Genomic DNA, 19,120 nt, shown 5'->3' with positions numbered 1-19,120 from the left:
CTGATTGCTTATCTCTAAACTTCGGGCCTAGCTGGCTATAAAATTATTTTCTGCGAAGGAAAAAGAATGGAAAGGAAAAGAGAACGTAGAAAAGCTCATACGCTGCACTATTTCTACCCGATTTCTAAAATTCTTCCAGGTTCCTTTTTCACTTACTTTTTTTTCTCCCTTTTATTTGTGAAACATATAGAGTTACGATAGTTTCGACTATTAATTGAGCCGTTCAGAGCAAAAGTGGTGTAAGTCGAAATTTGGTAATGATGTTTAAAGTAAAAATTCTGTAAAATACAGCGCAAAGTAGCAATTAATATGTCTTTCTTACTATCGACTGACTACTAATAGTTTAAATAAATTGAATATTAATTGCTACTTTGCGCAGTATTTTACAGAATGTTTACTTTAATCCTCATCACCCATTTTTTACTTACACCACTTTTTCTCTGAACGGCTCAATTCGTGTAGATATATTTATGTCTCAAAATTTTATAACTGGTGATATAATTTTATAGATATTAATTAATATTTTGTAATATATTTAAAACTATTTTTTTTATCTATTTCTGAAGCGGATATATTTCAATTTATTTGCAAAGAAATTTGGATATACCAATATGAGCCCCAAATTCTTGTATCTGAAAAATGTTCTAATTCCAAATACGAATAATATATCAATTTTAATTTCATTTACCAAACTTACTACCAGAGTGACCTGCCTAACATTACGAATTATACCTAACAAAGTGTAATAATTTTAAATAATAAAACAACATATACATAAATTTAGAGTAGTCCTACATATAACATAAAGTGTAAGTAATTGAAATTATTCGCTCTTGTTATATAAATAATATTTCAAAATCTATATAGTAGATGTTTGGATAGAAGCAGATAAGTTATAAAAATGAGTTTCGAGGTAAATGAAAATTAAACTTCGAAAGTTTTTACAAATAATTTCCTACACAAATAAAACACACCAAATGTTAGTATTCTTTTGTATATTGCACACCCAATTATATAAGTTAACTTGCGTATTCACCTGTGGAACAAAGCTCCATTTAAAGAAAAAATGACTTAACTCCCTTTATCCGAACACCATCGAATTGTCCACTAATATATATATATATATATATATATATATATATATATATATATATATATATATTGTTGTAGTTCCTCCACTTCCAATAAATAAGCTCATAATTTCAATAAATTTTATTGGTATCACATGATAATTTTTAAAGACGTCAGATAAATAGTTCACAAATTTGCTTCTTCTCGTTATCCACTTTCAAAGACTGGTCACTGCATGTCTGAAATCGTATGTTGGGGTCCAAGATGTAACCTGTCTTCTTAATATTGTCAATAGCAATACTCGTCTATGACTTCCCCTGAAAGCGACACAGTGGACTTCATAAATCTTTACGTTGCTGTTGTTTATCTTGATGGCAGATGCTATTTTACTGCTTATTAAATGATGTCTGTTGTTTCGGAGGAGTTCTTCAGAGCGACAAAAGCCAAGAACACGACGAGGGGAGGGGGTTTGGCTCTCGTTACAATGTCTGCAACGGAAGTTGCCCTACGTCCATGAAGAGATCTCACAGGAGGCCTAACGCATGAATATTTATGAAGATGTGTATAGATGAAACAAATAAACGTTACAATACACCAGAATTGAAAAGAATAAAGGCATGCTATATCATTTATTTATGTATTAGGAACACTCATAACCATACAAAACTTTACGTAAAATAAACTATGAAAAGAAGGATGAAAGTTGCCCTACAGAGTTTGGCAACTGATTGATTAGTGATTCAAAATTTCTTCCCTGAGAAGCAAAATTGATTTGATAATAACAGAGGCAATTGTGGGAGTACAATAATTTAAGTATTTAAATAACATGAAAGAATTCAAATAATTTTCTACTTCGATCGCAAGATATCGCTATAATCAACTAGTTAGAAGAAAGCTTTACTTTTTATATTATTGCTGATTGACTATTTCGATCACGGGTGGAGTTTACATGAGTGGAACAGCAATACTTTAGTTTAGTTATAGGTATGATGAGTTGTATCGATACCGAATTTGACGTCTTATCTTGATAGTTTAATGTTAAAATTATTGCACTGCTTTGCCTACATTATTATATAGTGCAAAACTTTACTATGTATTTTTGTTACCAAGTCGTCTGTTGCTGTCAAATCTTGACACAGCAAAGTCAAATATCATCCGCTACAAACATGACCCATGTTTGTTAATGAAAACTTCCACAAAATAACAAGTCATAGCTACGTTTAATAAAACTAATTAAACGTCTGTTAATTAATTGTATGACAAAACGTTGGAACGAGTTAACAGTAATTTTACAATAAAAAATTATATATATATATATATATATATATATATATATATATATCCAAGCTAATGTACGTAATTACGGAGTATATGAATAACAATATTAACAAATCTTTATGCACATATATATCTATTTTTATTTAAGTTACATACTGTAATTGTGAAAACTGGTGTATTAAACAGAAAGTTAGAACGTATCAGAAATGAAACCTCTGTACAAAATTCGATGGTGACATAAAGAGAAATGGATATAATTAAATGTAATGATAGATTGTATAGTAAGGTCCGAAATTCTTGTCACTCCCCCCCCCCCACCCTTATTAGTAAAATAACATACAGAACTTCATAAAGAGTGTTGAATAGAACAGTTCCTGTATATTAGAATATTATCTACGAATGAATGATGGAAATATAACAATTACGATGGAAACATATTATTTGGTCTCACTACACATGTTTTTGTTTCTTCCTTAACCATGCTGCATTATTATTCATAACCTCAACGCCATATTGAATAAAGTATATCGTAAAGCCAAATGTTCATTGGAAATATATAACTAAAAGAGGTATTACGCGCTATGGGTTGAGATTAGAAAGCTAATAAGTTAAAATTACTATTTTCGAATTTTAGTTATTTAATTTTAATAGATCTTTTTTGAGTTTTACAACTTTTAAGTTTCTGTATTACAGTATTTAATAGGATGCTTTCATCATCCATTCTTTTAACAGGATCGTACCAGTTTTTTAAATCCGCCATTTTATAGCTACAAGATTAAGCATTTCTGATGTCATAAATTATTGTCCTTTCCTAGTCGTTCATGTAAGCGTAACGACGAGTATTAAAAACTCAATTTTCTGAAATTTCAATTCTTCTACCGGTACAGAATTGTACAATGTGAAGCACGCGACACTGACAATAACAACTTAAATTTTTCTACGTTCTCCGGTGCGGCAATCTGTGATAGGTTAAGTCAGGTTATGTTGGGTTAGTTTAGGCTTTTTCTATGTCTTGTATAAACAAATCCGTGACAGGTTAGTTTAGGTTTTTAGTATGTGTTGCATATATGAATCTGTGACAGGTTAAGTTAGGTTAGGCTTTTTGTAACCTTGCATATACTAAGAGAAGTGAAATGTGCGTTTCGCGTTATATTTTGAAGTGTTTTACCTTTTTATTTCACGTGTTAAATAATCACTTTTAGGTTCCCTACACCGATCAATTCTTTCCAGTTTTCATCTATTTTCTAATATGCTTTCAAGTCAAATGACGTCCTATACGAATTCTTCACATTCGAAACTACCTTTGCTCTGAAAATTGGACGGTTTTTTTTTTTTAGTTTTTCTACCAAAAAAAAAAATCTTCAGTTTCACGTGCTATAGAACACCTTGAAGAGTTGACTTTTATAAAAAAATTGTCATAAGAGCTTTTTCCATTTTTCCTTCAATTGCGAGGTTTGTATTGTGTAAGAAATATTATGAAATTTATTTAGGTTAATATGCACGTCATTAATATATTATATTTTATCTGAATAAAAATAAAAATTAAAATATATAATAATAATAATAATAATGATAATAATAATAATAATAATAATAATAATAATAATATTTTCCCTGGCAGAGTTAAGGCCATCTGGCCTTCTCTTCCACTCAACTAGGATCAAAGCACATACAGAAAAATACAACCGGTATACAAGTATTAGCTTAATAATAATAATAATAATAATAATAATAATAATAATAATAATCATCATCATCATCATCATCATCATTATAATAAATAAAATAAAATAAAATAAAATAAAAAAGAGAGATTGAATACATTTGAATATAACCACAAACAGGAAAATATATTCTGGTATATAAGTATTAACTTAAAAGAAAAGAATTAATACATATGAATATAATCACACAACTAAAGAAATAGTACAAGTATAATCAGCATGGGATACACTGAGACAATGAAAATTACCTAGATATTAGTATTGATGGAAAAAACAAAGTAATGACTGTTTAAAATAATAATAATAATAATAATAATAATAATAATAATAATTATAAATAAAAATTATATCTATAAAAAAACTAATTCTGTGCATTTAAAATACACCCTAAACAGCCTAATTTTAAACAACTGAGGACTAAGACTACCCCTGATTTCCAGCTGCAGCGAATTCCGAGTGGGCCATGGTTATTGAGAAAGAACTTGAGTACAAAGAGTCTGATGACGTGGTATTGATAACGACAGATTGTGCTGTGAACGTATATTACGATTATAATGTGAAACTAAGAGAGTAAACCGAGAGGCAAGGGCAAGGTAGTTGGGTGTGGAATCATGTATAATTCGATATAGCAGGCAAAGAGAATGTACTAAACGTCGATCTTGCAAGCGGAGCCAGGAGAGTCGTAGAAAATATTCCGATATATGATCATGTCGGCGAATATTGAAAATAAATCTGACGCAGACATTATGTACACGTTGAAGTTTATTATATCAACTAATAAATAAATAGGTGAATTTATATTTAGAATTTTTGGTATAATCATCGAAGGAAAACGGGAGTAACCGGATAAAGTCCAGTGTAAAGTATTTATTTTCTAAAACTTTCACCAGAACTCATCGAATTATGAATCAGGTTCTTAAATAAGTGAACCAATGAATAACAGTGGATTTATTCAATTAGTTGTAACAGTGAAAAATTGTATAAATAACCGCGAGAAATTTAAGTTACCACTAAGGATTTCGTCGGTCGATATTCAAATAAGGTAGTTGACCGTCCCGTGAGAACGGACGTCGACAAGACTTACCTCGGAGTTGCTTCACGCAGAGACGCAGTCACGGTGGAGAGCGAACGAGTGGACCGCAGCAGCCACATTGCGTGGCTTGAGGCGTCCGCCTCATCGATTCCTCCCCGTTCGCTCGCGCCGGCCACGTGGTGGGGTGGGATGTTCACCTGTACCACTTCAAATAGGTACGCGCCAAACTCTTGTGACGTGCGCCACCCACAGGTTCGCATTTTTTCTTTCGTTATGACGACATACAATATTCTAACGGTGTAAGACAGTGATGTCAAAGCAAGCGCATTTTTCTGACCTTGACGTCGTGCGCGGGCATCAAGCGCTAAGTATGGAAAGAGGAAGGTTTGTGTATATGAATAAGCAGCCTGTTGGATTAAGAAAACAGTGGTGCACAAACTTGTATGTATGTATGTATGTATGTATGTATGTATGTATGTATGTATGTATGTATGTATGTATGTATGTATGTATGTATTTATTTACACTGCAAGTGGGCAAGCACCCGGTGGCAGTGGTATACACAATATAAACAATACACAATAAAATGATAAGCAATACACAATAAAATTTACAGTACACAATACAATTTTATACACAATACAATAAAAATACACAATACAATTTAACACAATAATAATAAAACATAAATAAAATACCTAATTTTACAATACAACCTACATAATTATGCATAGGCCCTACATAAGTTTCAATAATCATTCACTTTACTCTCATCTCACTCCTTGTAGTGGCACTATGACGCATTTCACTGACACTTTAGCACACATTTCACTGACACTCTATAACACATTTCACTGACACTATAGAACACATTTCATTGACGCTATAAATTATCACTGATCGGAACTGTTCACTGCACTGTAAAACCATAACTTCACTGACTCACCTCGCTTCACTGATACAACAGTTCAAATAAGTCAAATAATTTTACCCTTATGCATACTTATAAACAGAACTACATTTAAACTAAACTTTTCTAGTCTAAGGCCCTCTTACACGCTATTTTTAAATAATTTACAATTCAAACCAAGGAAGTAACTCGCCAGGCTAGATAAATACATGTCACCTTAAAAAATTAAATGTTAAATGTCACCTTAATTTTAATTTGCGCTTTATACACAACTTTTTAAGTTATTCTTGAATCTTCTTAAGGAAGGACAGTCCTCAAAGACAGCAACAGCCTTCAAACGGAACGTGAAATTTTATGTCGTTATTTTTATATGGCTTCTTTCTGTTTGATATTATCTATATTGTCTGTAAAACAAAAGTACTAACACTGATTTCTTAATATTGCAGTTGTGTTTTAAGTGTTAATAACATAATAAAGAGTTAAGAAGGAATATTCACATAAATTCCATAGTAGTACAACTATACTGTACTAAATGGATGAAACACATCATTCATAAAGAAAATGATATCCTCCCCCGCAAAAAAAAGAGATTGAGTATGACATGATAAGTTGGAATTGATATTGATGGTACCTTTAGCCTTATAAAAGTAATAAATAAACTAATCAAAACAATATTACAGTACAAAGCAAAGTTACCTAGGTACTGTATATGTTTTAAGTGTAACTAATATTCCATAACAAAACTCTTATCGCATTATGCTTTTAAGGTGATATTGGTGAGCAACTAACTATCATCAGAATATTAAATTATTTTCTCGAAATCTGCTGAAGCTATAGAGTTGACATTTTTACAACACATGGGCACGTATCTTTTGCTTATGATGTAACAGTAGTTGCTTTGTTAATTTAATTTCCTTACAAACAATTTCCATGCGAATATTTTCAAAATTTTCAACACATTAACTTCAGTAGTACCTATTTACGGTATATTAGATTTACGAAAACATTCTTTAAGGCTACTAAATAAATAGGCCTATACCTGAAAATTTCACTTTTCAAGTTGAGAAAATATTTCTTTTGAATAAAATAAAATAAAACTTGTGAAAAATGAGCATTAAAATTAAAACTTACATTCTTATAATGCACTTATACTTTTCAGACAAATCTAAAAATTAACATGGATACAGTTTTAATAAGTTCTCTTCCCTTTATCTATTGAATCAGTGCTGGCCATCCCTGAATATAGCTCGACCAAGCGGCATATACTACTTCTTTCGTCTGTAAAGCGCTCAGGCTCTCCTGAGCTCTAAAGCGCGCGCTTGCTCCTATGGGCATCAATTGACATGACTGGTATAAGACCACAGTAGTGTAAGTGACCACGTGTATATGCACAGATCATTTTTACATTGTGGTTATCACGCGTAAAAAATGGCAGGAAATTTGAGGCAACCTCTATCATTGCTTGTAACATCTATACAGGAATTAGGGTAATGGAGTTAGGATATGGTATTTAAGGGAGGGGGCACTGTGGCCCAGCACTGCGACCTCTTACGATCTATTGCACTAACTCTCAAGCTAGACGCATTCGCACACCCACATCGGTTGACTACACTAAGGTTCGCTGCGTACTCAGGTTTCGAGCAGACAATCCTCCTCGTCCGTAGGTCAGTTGAATTGGACATATTTCGAAAGATGAGCATCACCCCAGGAAAATAGACAATAGCTGGTATGAATGCTGCAGACGAGACCCGAACCCTGAAGGCCAATATATGCTACAGTGCACTCCTGAGCAACAGCAGCGAAGACGGTACCGAAGGGCTATGAAAAGGAGGAAAATTGACCTCGTGACAGAAGAGGGCCTCACCTATGTTGCAGGCGGGTTTTAGGAGCATAAAAGCAAGTTATGTATTACCTAGCATGAACTTAAACTTTAACTTTATTTTACTCTATTTCAGTTTTTTCAACATTTTTCAGTCTTTGAGCAAGTAAAGAGTACGCTTAGAATTGAACTATCGACTTCATTCAAACACCAAATTGAAATTTAGACATAGAGCCATGCCGTAATCTAAAATCAACTAATTTAACTCAAAGCAAAAGCATTGCCTCCCTTAAATAATAAAAAATAAAATACCTTTTTTACACGTTAGAAAAAATTATATAAAAATAAGTGAGAAATGCTATTAAGTTCATTCTAGACTACAACATTCTTCGCTGTTTAGGGATAAATTTTGTGAAAAAAAATGAATGATATAGGTCAATTGGAGGCGAAGAAATTCTTGCCGAGAGAATATACGATTTTTTTTTTCACAAAATGTTTGTCCTGTACCTTCAAAATTTTATTTTATTTTATTTTCTGTTTCATTTTGCATTCCTTTCATTTAACTGTAAGAAAGTAGAAAGTGAATTTTGAATTAAATTGAGGGGAAATATTGTAAATTTTTATTCGAAGAGTCGATGCATACTTTAAACAGACGATAGTAGGCTGGAGTTCGTAATCGTACTATTGTACGTAAATTGATTCTACACTGTAGTAATTATTATTGTACCAGTCGGGTAAGTTAGTTTCGTACCTGTTGAATCGGACCATGTTTTGTTGTAACAGTAACATGGGCCTAAAATTAATATCTTCCGAGTAATAAGCAAATGTTTACTATCACTGTAAGAACAGCATACATTTCACTATAAACTTTTTGACAAGAAAGAAATGAGGAAACAGAATGTAACAGTTTGTCATTACGTATTAGTTTCGTATCTATTGAAGGGAGCATGTTTTGTTTCTAACGATTAGGGAAAATACAGGAATTTTACTTGAAGCAAGTAAAGCGATCGGTTTGGAAGTAAATCGCGAAAAGACAAAGTATATGATTATGTCTCGTGACCAGAATATTGTACGAAATAGAAATATAAAAATGGGAAATTTATCCTTTGAAGAGATAAAAAAATTCAAATACCTGGGAGCAACGGTATAATATATATATATATATATATATATATATATATATATATATAAATGATACTCGGGAGGAAATTAAACACAGTATAAATATGGGAAAATATGCGTGTTATTATTCGGTTGATAAGCTTTTATCATCCAGTCTGCTGTCAAAAAATCTGAAAGTTAGAATTTATAAAACAGTTATATTACCGGTTGTTCTTTATGGTTGTGAAACTTGGACTCTCACTCTGAGAGAGGAACATAGGTTAAGGGTGTTTGAGAATAAGGTGCTTAGGAAAATATTTGGGGCTAAGAGGGATGAAGTTACAGGAGAATGGAGAAAGTTACACAACACAGAACTGCACGCATTGTATTCTTAACCTGACATAATTAGGAACATTAAATCCAGACGTTTGAGATGGGCAGGGCATGTAGCACGTATGGGCGAATCCAGAAATGCATATAGAGTGTTAGTTGGGAGGCCGGAGGGAAAAAGACCTTTGGGGAGGCCGAGACGTAGATGGGAGGATAATATTAAAATGGATTTGAGGGAGGCGGGATATGATCATAGAGAGTGGATTAATCTTGCTCAGGATAGGGACCGATGGCGGCCTTATATGAGGGCGGCAATGAACCTCCGGGTTCCTTGTAAGTAAGTATGTCTTGTTTCTTGCTCAAGAGCTCAAAGTAGAAGATATGCTGCTCTTACAGCGATGGTAAATATTTTACTCATTTCTCAGAAGTTATTAATTTTAGGATCCATGTTTACATAACTTTTATTTCTTGTTTTAATGCATACTACCTCCTCTCTAAATATTGAAACCTTTTTAGAGACCACTCTGTATAATTTTGTTTGTGTCTTTATGTGTATCCAGAAATATAGCTACACAATCAGAGAAGAAAATAATTGTGAAGATATCTGTCTGATCAACGGACTGTCGCTATGTTCTACAATAGATTTATGAGAGCCATCAGTTCTCGTGCCAGTCTCACGACTGGGTGTCTCGTCACACCTGTGTGACGCCCGAGCCGCTGGGTACACAGTCATTATTCATAGCTCACTGAGCAACGCCTTCATGTTTCGCAACCCGCAATATACCTGTCCAGCTTTTCTCACGTTTTTTCTTTATTCGTGGGTAGACGACAATTTTTTACACCGCTAATACGTTTCAAAAAATCGTAAAATAAATTCCAGGAACGAACTTTTCGAAGAAATTTCTGCTTACTACAATTTGAAATATATGCAAAAAAAATTGCTTTCAAAGACAGCACTAATGTGTTACGGCAGTGATGCCAAAGCAAGCGCATTTTTCTGACCTTGACGTCGTGCGCGGGCAGCAAGCGCTAAGTATGGAAAGAGGAAGGGTTGTGTATATGAATAAGCAACCTGTTGGATTAAGAAAACAGTGGTGCACAAACTTCAAACGGAACGTGAAATTTTATGTCGTTATTTTTATATGGCTTCTTTCTGTTTAATACTATCTATATTGTCTGTAAAACAAAAGTACTAACACTGATTTCTTAATATTGCACTTGTGTTTTAAATCTTAATAACACAATAGAGAGTTAAGACGGAATATTCACTCAAATTCCATAGTAGTATAATATTATACTGTATTAAGTGGATGAAACACATCATAAAGAAAGTGATATTCCAAAGAAAGATATTGAGTATGACATGATAAGTTTGAATTTATATTGATGGTATCCTTAGCCTTACAAAAGTAATCAATAAACTAATCAAAACAATATTACAATACAAAGCAAGTTACCTAGGTACTGTATCTGTTTTAAGTATAACTAATATTACTTACTTACTTACAAATGGCTTTTAAGGAACCCGAAGGTTCATTGCCGCCCTCACATAAGTCCGCCATCGGTCCCTATCCTGTGCAAGATTAATCCAGTCTCTATCATCATATCCCACCTCCCTCAAATCCATTTTAATATTATCCTCCCATCTACGTCTGGGCCTACCTAAAGGTCTTTTTCCCTCCGGTCTCCCAACTAACACTCTATATGCATTTCTGGATTCGGCCATACGTCCTACATGTCCTGCCCATCTGAAACGTCTGGATTTAATGTTCCTAATTATGTCAGGTGAAGAATACAATGCGTGCAGTTCTGTGTTGTGTAACTTTCTCCATTCTCCTGTAACTTCATCCCTCTTAGCCCCAAATATTTTCCTAAGCACCTTATTCTCAAACACCCTTAACCTATGTTCCTCTCTCAGAGTGAGAGTCCAAGTTTCACAACTATACAGAACAACCGGTAATATTACTGTTTTATAAATTCTAACTTTCAGATTTTTTGACAGCAGACTGGATGATAAGAGCTTCTCAACCGAATAATAACACGCATTTCCCATATTTATTCTGCGTTTAATTTCCTCCCGAGTGTCATTTATATTTGTTACTGTTGCTCCAAGATATTTGAATTTTTCCACCTCTTCGAAGGATAAATCTCCAATTTTTATATTTCCATTTCGTACAATATTCTGGTCACGAGACATAATCATATACTTAGTCTTTTTGGGATTTACTTCCAAACCGATCGCTTTACTTACTTCAAATAAAATTTCCGTGTTTTCCCTAATCGTTTGTGTATTGTCTCCTAACATATTCACGTCATCCGCATAGACAAGAAGCTGATGTAACCCGTTCAATTCCAAACCCTGCCTGTTATCCTGAACTTTCCTAATGGTATATTCTAAAGCGAAGTTAAAAAGTAAAGGTGATAGTGCATCTCCCTGCTTTAGCCTTCAGTGAATTGAAAAAACATCAGATAGAAACTGACCTATACGGACTCTGCTGTATGTTTCACTGAGACACATTTTAATTAATCGAACTAACTAATATTACATAACAAAACACTTATCGCATTATGCTTTTAAGGTGATATTTGTGAGCAACTTCCTATCATCAAAATATTAAATTATTTTCTCGAAATCTGCTGAAGCTATAGAGCTGACATTTTTACAACACATGGGCACGTATCTTTTGCTTATGATGTAACAGTAGTTGCTTTGTTAATTCATTTCCTTACAAACTATTTCCATGCGAATATTTTCAAAATTTTCAATACACTGTAATACGTATATACGGTATATTAGATTTACGAAAACATTCTGTAAGGCTACTAAATAAATAAGCCTATACCTGAAAATTTCACTTTTCTATACGAAAAGTTAAGAAAATATTTCATTTGAATAAAAAAATCAAACTTGTGAAAAATGAGCATTAAAATTAAAACTTACATGCTTATAATGCACTTATACTTCTCAGGCAAATCTAAAAATTAACATGGATACAGTTTTAATAAGTTCTCTTCCCTTTATCTATTGAATCAGTGCTGGCCATCCCTGAATATAGTTCGACCAAGCGGCATATACCACCTCTTTCGTCTGTCTCTTTCCTTTCCGCTATAAAGTGCTCAGGCTCTCCTGGGCTCTAATGCGCGCGCTTGCTCCTGTGGGCATCAATTGACATGCCTGTGTTACGGTAATGACTGGCTTGATATCCTCGACTCTGTGGTTCCAGGAGTTTCGCTTAAAGAAGATCTCCAGTGTTCCCCAACTAAGTTGATACATGGCACGACACTGCGAGTTCCCGAAGAGTTTATTTTCGCAAACCTGGACACGTCTCTGCAGGAGTAGTACGCTAGCCGGGAGGTGAAAGGACGCTCTAATGAGCGGGACTTCACCGGACTTTAAGCGAACACAGCTGAATCGACAGATGGCACAATAACAGAAAGACCGATTGGACTTCAATTACCATTCCCACATAAAAGAATGGCAGGACACTATAAGCTTTGGGTTGCGTGCAGCATTCCGGCCCCTACTCTGGATAAAGAAGAAAAGAATGCCAATATACTTTTCATTTAAAAAATGAATTTCAGACATTTATAAAACTAGTTTCATATTAGGTACTGCTTTATATTACGTACCCCACTTTAATGCTTTGTTAGCAGTAGACCTATTTGTTCTATTAGCCTATAATATACAGTATGAGAACAAAGGGCTGCTAAGTTACACGCGATGTAATTAAAATCAATTTCGCTGCATGTTTATGTTTAAATATAATTTCGCTACTATAACTTCGTTTATATTCATGTAATAAATATTCATCCCAGGTAACGGAACACCTACGATTCGCTCGAAATTTAATAACATTTCAGTTGGAAACATATGATGTTTCATAACATAATTTCGTAGTGAAGATGATTTTGGAAATAATATTAAGACAGTATTCAAACCAGCAGGTGAAGGCTTGTTTACGAATTCTCCTTTCGCCTCTTCGTTAGAGGAACTGTTTCGCTTTAATCGAGATCTTAAGCACAGAGGGAAATCTGAAAGTAAGAATCCTCTATTCATAACAGTTGTATGTGCAAATTATTAAAAGTAATAGAATAGTAGAATTTCATAATAACGTTGTTTATAACCTGAAGTTCGATGAACTTATAAGTTAAAAAATAGACACTTAAAAAATGTGATAAATACTGTACATACCTGATGAGGCCCTAACCATAAAAAAACATAAAAAATATGGGTGAAAACGTAATATGGCGAACGCCTGGCTAAAGAGACACCTAGGGAACGGAGCTTGTTATAGTCACAGTGGTGGTGGTGACGGCGGCGGCGGCGGCGGCAGTAGCAGCAGCAGTATCAGTAGCTGTAGTAGTAGCAGCAGCAGTAGCAGTGTCAATAGCAGTAGTAGTATTGACTGGCTAAGGACATGTTAGGACCGACTCTTCAGCACGTCGGCTCACAGTGGCCTATTGTGCACCCCTAATTATGGAATGAATGAGAATGAAGTGTACCAACCCACCGGCCGCATAAGATCCCTCATCCGCTCACCTAATGGGTCCCCTACATTCCCCCGACTTAAGTTCATACCGCCAAGGTGACTATGAAGCACAGGATGCATTGCACAGCCCTTCTAAGTTGTCGAAGCGCTCTCGGAAGTGCTATTACGGAATTAATCCTAACATAGATATGCGAAAGGTTTTGAATCCAGAGACGGTTTCGGAGAGGACGTCCCTCCTGCAAGCGGACGAAAACATGCGTAATATGCCTATGAAATGAGATGATTAAGATGAATATGACATAAAATCTAAATTCTTTTTCTAGAGAGAAGAGAAAGGGAAATGGATCGTGGCAATGAAAATTCCAGCCCGGCATTTGCCTAAGTAACTGTGGAAACCGCGGAAAAATCACAGTCAGATTGGTCGGTCCGAGGATTTGAACCGCGAACTTCCCGAATGCAAGTCCCGTGCGGAACGCATAAGCCACCTCGCTCGCATAGGGTCAGCGTAGTACGTCGTATTTTAATTTCAAAACTTAGTTTCAGATTGCCTGTCATATGAACTTGAATAATGAGATGTATTTAAAAAAAAATCCCTTACTCTTTAAACTATAGCATAATACATTTCAAATTAAGTTGCAAAATAAGGGACTCCTAATTAAACAACCTCTGTAGAAAATACTGAAGATACATTCTGGTGATCAAGCTAGTTACTCATACCTATCTTTCATTATTAGTCATAATATCACAGTCTGTATATACAGTCACGAAGCTTGAGTTGTGAGGGTGCTAGGAACAATAGACTGTGCCGGTACTATTTCGCATTGTCTGTAATGAAGCGATAGTAGCGATCCTAGTGGTTAACAACTATCTATGGATGCATATTTACTACGTATTGAGCTTCGTGACTGTATATACTAGACTGTGATAATATTATGTCAATTATGGGCTTGACTGAGTGCACCGCGTCATTGGCAACATAATAATAACGAACAAAATGCAATGCTCAAGGCGGCACTGGGATCCATGGTCGTATCCTTTAAACAACTTTAAAGATGCACTGCAACTCTAGCAGTAGACTTAGTAAATGAAAATCTTGACAATCTTATAGAGCGCAAAGACCGTTATTAAATTTGAAATGACAGAAAGTATTATCTGACAGTCTTAATAGCATACATACTAGGGGCACAAATTTTGCAAAGTAGGTACAATGATGCAACCCAGACCTTCAAGAAATTTGTCTACTATCTTAATAGAAATGCTCTGTTACTAACATATTAATAAGGTCTCTTCCAACACAAACTTTATTCTCCATCATCTTGAATCGGAAATAAATGGAGTGTTGTTAAAATGAAGATTGGACTTCAAATGGAGGATGCTTATATCATCGCAGAAGCGAGAAAACTTCGTTAATTAGTGTTGCTTTGTATAATTATAATACTGTAATAATGACTGGCACAATAGCAAAGCTGTTTTTGCCTTCGAACACTCTTCTGAGAAGAAATAAGCAAGAGGTGAAAGAAATCGATCACGCGTCGTTTTCTGTTTGAACACTTACTATAATGAACTGTCCTGTCTTCCGACTTATTGGTCGCGTTTCCATGGCGATTCTGGTGACTTCAGCCATCAGATAAACTCTTAATATCCCATTATATCGATCATCTATGTCGGTGTCATATTACTGAAAACACTCAGTTTAAAATTTTAATCAAATACCATAATGTCATGAAGCGATTTTTACGATATGTACATTAAGGACAAGCTGAAATTAAATTTGAATTTTCTTGACCGTTTGAGCTAAATTTTCGACATATTGTACATATATCATGCTGCACATAAAGTTTCATCTCATTTTGTTCACAATTATAATAATTATTACAAATTTCGTAAATTTAAATTGTATTTTTAAAAATCATCGTAACTCCTACGAATTTCCAATTTTTTAGTGAAATTTGCTCCACATATTTTTCAAGCTTCCTAAAATATATCTAGCTATTTACTTTCTCTATATTATTCTTCAATAGTTAAAAAAAATTCTATATAATCCAATATAAAAAGAGGTAAAAATTATAGGGCCGTATTCATAGACATTCTTAGCGCGGGCTTCCGGTGGATGATCAGCGAATTAACGTCTTTCGTATTCATAAATCAGTGTTAGCGATATGATATGATATGAATCCTGTACAAGTAACCAGTCGATAGCCGGGGCTAGTTTAGCGTGGGCTAGCGAAATGTCTATGAATAGCACGAAAAACGTTAGTTCGCTGATCTCCACAGGAAGCCCGCGCTAAGAATATCTATGAATACGGCCCGTAATGTCTAGCAGAAAAAAAGAAATTCTCGAAAATCTTGAGATATAAGGAAAATCCTGGCAGCAAGTTTTGTTAAGCACACCTTTGAGAAGACTTAGAAAAATCATGCACAAAGTACAAAGATCACTGTTGAACAATGTGAAGTCAAATAATGTGCTTTCCTTTCATTGAAAATGATAGCATATCCTGCGACTACTAGGAAAGGGATTCAGCAAGCTATTTATGACATTCAGGTGAAAGCAAAACGAAACTTCTTTGAAATGGCAACTTACTATGGACAAGAACGTTTTTGTTCAACTGCACCTTCATTTGATGTCTTCTTCCCAAATGGGTTATCCTAGACAACCTACTCAACCAATTATTCCCTCAACTTTCTATGCTTCAGGTTACGAACTACCACAACGTCCTCCGACTCAAGTGTCTTCTCAAGCTGACCTTTTTTCACCTACCCTGTTCAACATCTGCTTCGAGAATTTAGTGAAGAACTGTTTCCAAAACATGTACGGGGTGATAGTAGGAGGAAAAATAATAAAGTATCCATACATAAGATTTGCTGATGATATGATGATGTTAGCAGAAAAGGAGATGATATTAAGGGATGTGTTACTGGGGCTAAATTACAGCTGTGAGTAGTATGCGATGAAGATAAATGCAAACAAGACGAAGTTCATGATTATCGCAGGAAAAATAAAGAACGTAAATATGCGAATTCGAAATGAGGCAGTAGAACAAGAGGACAGCTTCAAATACTTGGAGTGTACTACAAGCAGTAACATGAGCTGCTGCCAAGAAGTCAAAAGGATAATAGCAATGGCAAAGGAGGCTTTTAATACAAAAATTAGCATCTTTTGCGGACTTGTGAAAAGAGAACTTAGGAACAGACTAGTGAAGTACTTTGTATAGAGTGTGGTCAGAAACATGGACATTACGACAACGTGAAGAGAAACGACTAGAAGCATTTGAAATGCAGTTATGAAGGAGAATGGAGTAGCGTGTGAAATGGACAGACAGAATAAGAAATGAAGCTGTGTTGGAAAGAGTGAATGAAGAAAGAATGATGCTGAAACTGAAACGAAAAAGGAATTGGCTGGGTCACTGGTTGAGAAGAAACTGCCTTCTGAAGGATGCACTGGAAGGAATGGTGAACTGGAGAAGAGTTCGGGACAGAAGAAGCTATCAGATTATAGATGACTTTAACCTTAAATTCTCAAAGTATCCTATAGGATACAACAGGTTAATAGGCTATATGCTATATTTTGAATAGAACAATAGAAAAAAAATTAGTAGGAAAATTTAAATTTCACAATACTATAATATTGTAAGACATATAAAATATTATACCTCATTTTAATCGTGACAACGTTTTTTAGTTCTTTTAAACATTCTGATTATTGTATTATGTCTCTGTTCTGTAAAGAATTTTAGATAAGGGCGCAAATAGCCATAGATGCTGACGCGCCTTTTTTAAACCCCACTAACTAACTAACTATAAAATATTGACATTACGATAGTTGTTTTCTTTACAGTCCGACACGGTTTAATAAACTAGTGTGAGAAATGAAGTTTTAATTGATTAACTAGTGGACTTACTCGTGTTAATTATGTAAGATTTGTCCGGCTTACAGCTGTTTCAGTGCTGGTCATTGCTCTCCCCCCCTTCAATTCAGATCAGATTATTTATTTATTGATCTAGTAGGCTCTGAGAATGGTGTGTGCAGCACTGAAACAGCTGTAAGCCGGACAAATCTTACATAATTAACACGAGTAAGTCCACTAGTTAATAAATTAATTATATTCAAGTGTTAAAAGTAGTGTACGCAAGAATAAAAATGAATGAAGTTTTGCCAATTTAAGGGTTAAGATTTAGGATCGCATGCGGCGATTGAAAGGAAGGCAGAAAATAGGGACAAGATTGGTGAGTTTCCAGACCTGTTCTTGGGCAGAACAAAATTTGATCATTTGTCCATTGTGGCCAATTTTACCGATTGCTGTTGTTATCCAAAACTCAGCTATTTTAAGAATAAATCCATAAGCTGTTTTGCAGTCCAATAGATTATATTTTATAAACATTAAAACTTGCTGTAAATCTACATAAGTTTAACTCATATTTGTTTCAGATGTCTTGTACACTTACTTTGTTTGGTTAAGGCCCTCTTCAGAGTGAAAAGGATCAATGACATCTTCTCGAATAATAATAATAATAATAATAATAATAATAATAATAATAATAATAATAATAATAATAATAATAATAACACTTTTAAAATAATATGCATAAAATAATTATAAATCTAATGAATTTATCTCCTTGCACCATTACCATCTCCCCTTTCTGATCTGAAGACAAAGGCACGTCTAACCTCCAAAAATATCATGATTAGCAGAGAGAAGTACAAGTTAAACTTCTCAATAAATAGTTGTATCTTGTTAAATTCTTAATAACCTGAGATTCTTATTGTTACTATACTAACAACTAACTATACAATCATGTAAATAATTCGCTTGATAATTGTATATTTTACATAAATAAAAGGCGAAAATGTACAACTACAACAGAAGGATCATTTTAGAACATTGTGACATAATATAATCACAGTCTAGTATATACAGTCACGAAGCTTGAGTTGTGAGGTTGCTAGGAACAATAGACTGTGCCGGTACTATTTCAAATTGTCTGTAATGAGGCGATATTAGCGATCCTAGTGGTTAGCAACTATCTATTTTATTTTTCATTTATTTATTTTATTGGGTTATTTTACGACGCTGTATCAACATCTAGATTATTTAGTGTCTGAATGAAATGAAGGTGATAATGCCGGTGAAATGAGTCCGGGGTCCAGCACCGAAAGTTACCCAGCATTTGCTCGTATTGGGTTGAGGGAAAACCCCGGAAAAAAACCTCAACCAGGTAACTTGCCCCGACCTAGATTCGAACCTGGGCCACCTGGTTTCGCGTCCAGACGCGTTGACCGTTACTCCCCAGGTGTGGACAGCAACTATCTATGGATGCATATTTACTACATATTGAGCTTCGTGACTGTATATACAGGGACAT

This window comes from Periplaneta americana, chromosome 1 (assembly GCF_040183065.1).
Source record: "Periplaneta americana isolate PAMFEO1 chromosome 1, P.americana_PAMFEO1_priV1, whole genome shotgun sequence".
Lineage (NCBI taxonomy): Eukaryota > Metazoa > Arthropoda > Insecta > Blattodea > Blattidae > Periplaneta > Periplaneta americana.
The sequence above is the reverse complement of the archived record's forward strand: the minus strand, read 5'-3'. Positions refer to the sequence as shown.